Genomic DNA, 6,097 nt, shown 5'->3' with positions numbered 1-6,097 from the left:
AGCTTCCTGTATGCCACTGGTAATATTCTTAGTAACTTGGGTAATAAGAATCCAAAACGGTGATCTAGGGTTTTTCACCACACTCCTGGTGAAAAAAACGAAGGTCCGCTGCTGGAGGGCTAAGAAATGTCATATCCTGCCCTAGCCACTTTAGCTCAGTGGATAATGCCTTGGCCTGCTGATGGCAGGGTCTGGGTTCAATTCTGACCAAGAGCATGTACCTAGGTTGCAGGCTCCTCCCTGGCCGGGGCCCAGGTCAGGGCTCATGCAGGTGGCAACCAATCAAAGTGTTCCTCTCATTTTGATGTTTCTCTCTGTCTTTCCCTTTCTCTTTCACATTCTCTAAAAATCAATGGAAACATATCCTCAGGTGAGGATAAAAAAATAATAAAGAAATTATTATTATATGAAAGACACATCTTGAAAATGCCTAAAAAAAGTTTTCATTTTTTCATGGTAACGGGACTGGAGTCCATGTTGATGAAAAAACCTTGCTGGCTGCGGTGACTGGCAGTAGCTGCAGCAGCGGGGTGATGGGGCTGGTGCCTTCCCCTGATCAGCCCGGTCACCTCCCACAAAGGGAAGCCAGACTGCGGCTTAGGCCCGCTCCCCAAGGGGAGCTGGGAGTGGGCCTAAGCCATCAATAGGACATCCTCTGAGGGCTCCCAGTATGTGAGAGGGGGCAGGCTGGGCTGAGGGACACCTCCCCCCCCCTTGCACGAATTTCGTGCACCGGGCCCCTAGTCTATACTAATAAAAGGGTAATATGCTAATTAGACAGGGAAACCTTCTGGGAGACTTTCTGGACGTCCTTCCGGACAAAGCCATGGTGGCGGGCCGAGGCAGAGGCAGTTAGGGGTGATCAGGCCAGCAGGGGAGGGCAGTTAGGGGCAAGCAGGTCGGCAGGGGGTGCAGTTGGGCATGAGCAGGCAGGCGGGGGGGGTGGGCAGTTGTGGGTGAGCAGGCCTGTGGGGGTGGGCAATTGGGGGCAAGCAGGCTGGCGGGGGGCAGTTGGGGGTGAGCAGGCCCGCAGAGGAAGCAGTTGAGGGTGAGCAGGCTGCCGGAGGGGCAGTTGGGGGTGAGCAGGCCAGCAGGGGGGGCAGTTGGGGGCGAGCAGGGGGAGAGGGGGGCCAAGAAAGCTTTCTTTCTTTTTTGTGGTTAATCCTTGCCCGAGAATATTTTTCCATTGATTTTTAGGAAGCGTGGAAGAGAGAGGGAAAGACAGGGGAACCTGCAACCAAGGTACATTCCCTTGACCAGAATCGAATCTAGGACCCTTGGGTCTGCAGGCCAATGCTCTATCCACTGAGCCAAACTGGCTAGGCAAAAAAGAGCTTTCAAGTCTTTCCACCTCTTGAATTTTTTGGAATAGTTTTTGGAGGATAGGTGTTAGTTCTTCTTCTTCTTCTTCTTTTTTTTTTTTAAATAAATCTTTATTGTTCAGATTATTACAGGTGTTCCTCTTTTTTCCCCCTATAGCTCCCCTCCACCTGGTTCCCACCCCACCCCATGCCCTTACCCCCCACCACTGTCCTCATCCATAGGTGTAAGGTTTTTGTCCAATCTCTTCCTGCACCCCCTCCACACCCCCTTCCCCCCAAGAATTGTCAGTCCACTCCCTTTCTATGCCCCTGCTTCTATTACATTCACCAGTTTATTCTGACTTAATTTTTAGATTCACTTGTTGATAGATATTTATTTGTTGTCACTTTGTTGTTCATAATTTTTATCTTTACCATTTCTTCTTCTTCCTCTTCTTAAAGAATATGCTTCAGCATTTCATATAATCCTGGTTTGGTGGTGATGAACTTCTTTCGCTTTTTCTTGTCTGTGAAGCTCTTTATCTGACCTTCAATTCTACATAGCTTTGCTGGGTAGAGTAATCTTGGTTGTAGGTTCTTGCTATTCATCACTTTGAATATTTCTTGCCACTCCCTTCTGGCCTGCATGGTTTCTGTTGAGAAATCAGCTGACAGTCGTATGGGTACTCCCTTGTAGGTAACTAACTGTTTTTCTCTTGCTGCTTTTAAGATTCTCTCTTTGTCTTTAGCCCTTGGCATTTTAATTATAATGTGTCTTGGTGTGGTCCTCTTTGGATTCCTCTTATTTGGGGTTCTGTTCGCTTCCTGGACTTGTAAGTCTATGTCTTTCATCAGGTAGGGGAAGTTTTCTGTCATGATTTCTTCTAATAGGCTTTCAGTATCTTGCACTCTCTCTTCTTCTGGCACCCCCATAATTCGGATGTTGGTACATTTGAAGTTGTCCCAGAGACTACTTACACTATCTTCATATTTTTGGATTCTTTTTTCTTTTTGCTCTTCAGGATAGGTGTTTTTACTTCTTCGCATTTCAAATCTTTGACTTGATTCTTGGGATCTCTAGTCTGCTGTTGGATCTCTGTATATTATTCTTTTTTTTTATTTTTTTATTTATTTTTATTTATTTTTTTAATTTATTGCTTAAAGTATTACAAAGAGTATTACATATGTGTCCATTTTATCCCCCCGCCCTAGACAGTCCCCTAGCCTCCCCTATCCCCCAGTGTCTTATGTCCGTTGGTTATGCTTATATGCATGCATACAAGTCCTTTAGTTGATCTCTTACCCCCCTACCTCCTGCCCCCCAACCCTCCCCGGCCTTCCCGCTACAGTTTGACAATCTGTTTGAGGCAGCTCTGCCTCTGTATCTATTATTGTTCAAAAGTTTATAATGGTCTCTATTATCCATGAATGAGTGAGATCATGTGGTATTTTTCCTTCATTGACTGGCTTATTTCACTTAGCATAATGCTCTCCAGTTCCATCCATGACGTTGCAAATGGTAAGAGTTCCTTCCTTTTTAGAGCAGCATAGTATTCCATCGTGTAGATGTACCACAGTTTTCTAATCCATTCATCTACTGATGGGCACTTAGGCTGTTTCCAGATCTTAGCTATGGTGAATTGTGCTGCTATGAACATAGGGGTGCATGTATCCTTTCTGATTGGTGTTTCTGGTTTCTTGGGATACATTCCTAGAAGTGGGATCACAGGGTCAAATGGGAGTTCCATTTGTAGTTTTTTAAGGAAACTCCATACTGTCTTCCATAGTGGCTGCACCAGTCTGCATTCCCACCAGCAGTGCACAAGTGTTCCTTTTTCTCCACATCCTCTCCAGCACTTGTTGTTTGTTGATTTGTTGATGATAGCCAGTCTGACAGGTGTGAGATGGTACCTCATTGTTGTTTTGATTTGCATCTCTTGGATGATTAGTGACTTTGAGCATGTTTTCATATGTCTCTTGGCTTTCTGAATGTCCTCTTTTGAAAGGTGTCTATTTAGGTCCTTTGCCCATTTTTTGATTGGATTGTTTATCTTCCTTTTGTTAAGTTGTATGAGTTCCCTATAAATTTTGGAGATTAGGCCCTTATCAGATATGACATTGGCAAATATGTTTCCCACACAGTGGGTTTTCTCGTTGTTTTGTTGATGGTTTCTTTTGCTGTGCAGAAGCTTTTTATTTTGATGTAGTCCCATTTGTTCATTTTCTCTTTAGTTTCAAGTGCCCTAGGAGCTGTATCAGTGAAGAAATTGCTTCGGCATATTTCTGAGATTTTGTTACCTTTGGATTCTTCTAGAATTTTTATGGTTTCCTGTCGTACATTTAAGTCCTTTATCCATTTTGAGTTTATTTTTGTGTATGGTGTAAGTTGGTGGTCTAGTTTCATTTTCTTGCATATATCTGTCCAATTTTCCCAACACCATTTATTGAAGAGACTATCTTGGCTCCATTGTATGTTCTTGCCTCTTTCGTCAAATATTAATTGAACATATTGGTTCGGGCCGATTTCTGGGCTCTCTATTCTATTCCATTGATCTATATGCCTATTCTTGTGCCAGTACGAGGCAGTTTTGAGAACAGTGATTTTGTAATACAACTTGATATCTGGTATTGAGTTGATCTCTGTATATTATTCTTAATTTCAGTCAGTGTATGTTTAATTTCTGACTGGTCTTTTTCCACTTTTTTGGCATTCTCATTAAGATCCTTGAAGGTCTTTCCAGAACCGGTTTGACTCAGTGGATAGAGCGTCGGCCTGCGGACTCAGGGGTCCCAGGTTTGATTCCGGTCAAGGGCATGTACCTTGGTCGCGGGCACATCCCCAGTGCGGGGCGTGCAGGAGGCGGCTGATCGGTGTTTCTCTCTCATCAATGTTTCTAACTCTCTATCCCTCTCCTTTCCTCTCTGTAGAAAATCAATAAAAAAAAAAAAATCCTTGAAGGTCTCACTAAGTTCCTTGGAGGTTCGTAGAAGATTCTTGAGTAACCTTATAACTGTGGTTTTGAACTCTATGTCCAATAGTTTGCTTTCCTCCATTTCTTTCATTTGTGACATGTTTCTTTGTCTCCGCATTTTGGCTGACTGCGAGGACCCACTGTGTCTATAGTGGAAGAACTGCTGTGCTGGAGACACCCTTAGGGAGTAGGACTTGCTTCAGTGGGGCTTTGGTGCTCACTGAGTCTGCCTCTTGAGTGTGTCCCTTACGGATGTGAGGAATTGAAATCTGGTATCTGACCATTGGGTACCCTGGCTCCTGGATCTCCAAGTCAACCACTGTGTGAGTCCACCCAGCAGGAGCTACAGCGATATCAGCAGATTTCTCCTCTTTGTTTGGGGTTTGGAAGTTTTGGAGCTCTCTGATCCAGCTGCAGTTTGTTAGGTTAGGCTGCAAAAGGGCAGGCAGTACCTTTGCCCTGCTTGGGTGGGGATGTAAATTGAGTGGGGCAGGGTCTCAGGGAATCACCAGGGCGGAGCAAACAGCAATGGCTGTCGTCAGCCGTCTCCGCGACTCCTCGTGTCTCCGCATCTCCGAGTCTCTGCATCCCTGAGTCCCTGAGTCCTGCGCCCCCACAGTAACAATGATCCCTGCGAGCAAGCCACCCTTGCTTTCTGACCCGCTGCAAGACAGTCTAGTTTCTCCCCGTAGGAGTCTGGGTCCCCAGAATCTTGCAGTAAATGGGTTCAGTGCATTCGAGAGCTTGTATCCCCTTCTGATTGAAAAAAACCGTGCACCCAGGTGCTGCCCACCTCACGCGTGCCTCCGTACCTCTGCTCTTGGCGCCTGTGCACCTCCTACCCAGTCTCAATGTGCTTTTTTCTTTCCTTCTAGTTGTAGAGCTTCCACTCGGCCAGCTTTCCCGTGGTTCTGGATGATAGCTGTTTTGTCTTTTAGTTGTAGTTTTAATGTGGTTGTGGGGGGCAGCATGTACAGGTTTATACCTTATGCCGCCATCTTGGTTCTCTCCTAGTTCTTCTTTTTGAATGTTTGCTAAAATTGTCCTGTAAGTACATTCAGTCCAGGACTATTATTTGCTGAAAGTTTTAAAATTACTTCTTCAATTTTTTTTAAACAAATGAGGCAATTTATTAACCTAGCATTTGTTCTAATGCTTCTTGTTGGCAGCTGCCACCTGCTCTGAGATTCTGTCCAGATCTCTCTGTCCCTGAGGTGTCAGTTGTGGCCCCCATCCTTGTCCTTTTCCACCATTTTCAGCCCCTGCAGGGCTTGGAGGACCAGCAGACCATACTCTTGGAGTCTCTGCCAAAGTGACTGGGCATGACACCATTTCTCTGTTGTCCTCCATAGATCTTGGTCATGGACCCAACCCAGCTCCTTCCCGAAGGTACAGGGGCCGCACTGTGGAAGCAGCTCGTGTGTAAAACCAATTCTCATTGTAGGGAGAAAGCTCTTTATGCTTGGGCAGCTTGCCATTGTGTACCCATTTAGGGACTTTCAGCATCCTGGACTTTTTCAGGAAGGCTTCAAGAGCTCTGATGAACTCCTGCTGGTTCATGTCTTTTATAGTAACTCTGGGCATTGTGCGGCCCCTGTGCTGCCAGCCAGGGGGAAGGTAATAACTTACATTTTTGAATTGAATGTAACACTGGCAATTTTGTCTATACATAAATGATACATGTCATTATTTAACTTGTTTATACATTTGAATCTTAATCTCTTTTCTGTGTTTGGAATATTTGCTTATGCTTATGATTATAAATTTATTCCAATTAAACATGGAAAAATGAAAATGGTCTTTGTAAACCTTAAATGAAAACAA

The 6,097-nt window shown here is 44.8% G+C and overlaps 1 pseudogene; it reads right to left on the bottom strand.

Moving 5' to 3' along the window:
• Positions 1 to 5,390: 5,390 nt before the first annotated feature.
• LOC118649595 lies at positions 5,391 to 5,857 on the bottom strand (annotated as a pseudogene).
• Between the last annotated feature and the right edge of the window lie 240 nt (positions 5,858 to 6,097).

Source organism: Myotis myotis, unplaced genomic scaffold (assembly GCF_014108235.1).
Source record: "Myotis myotis isolate mMyoMyo1 unplaced genomic scaffold, mMyoMyo1.p scaffold_m19_p_3, whole genome shotgun sequence".
Taxonomy (NCBI): Eukaryota; Metazoa; Chordata; class Mammalia; order Chiroptera; family Vespertilionidae; genus Myotis; species Myotis myotis.
The sequence above is the reverse complement of the archived record's forward strand: the minus strand, read 5'-3'. Positions and strand labels throughout refer to the sequence as shown.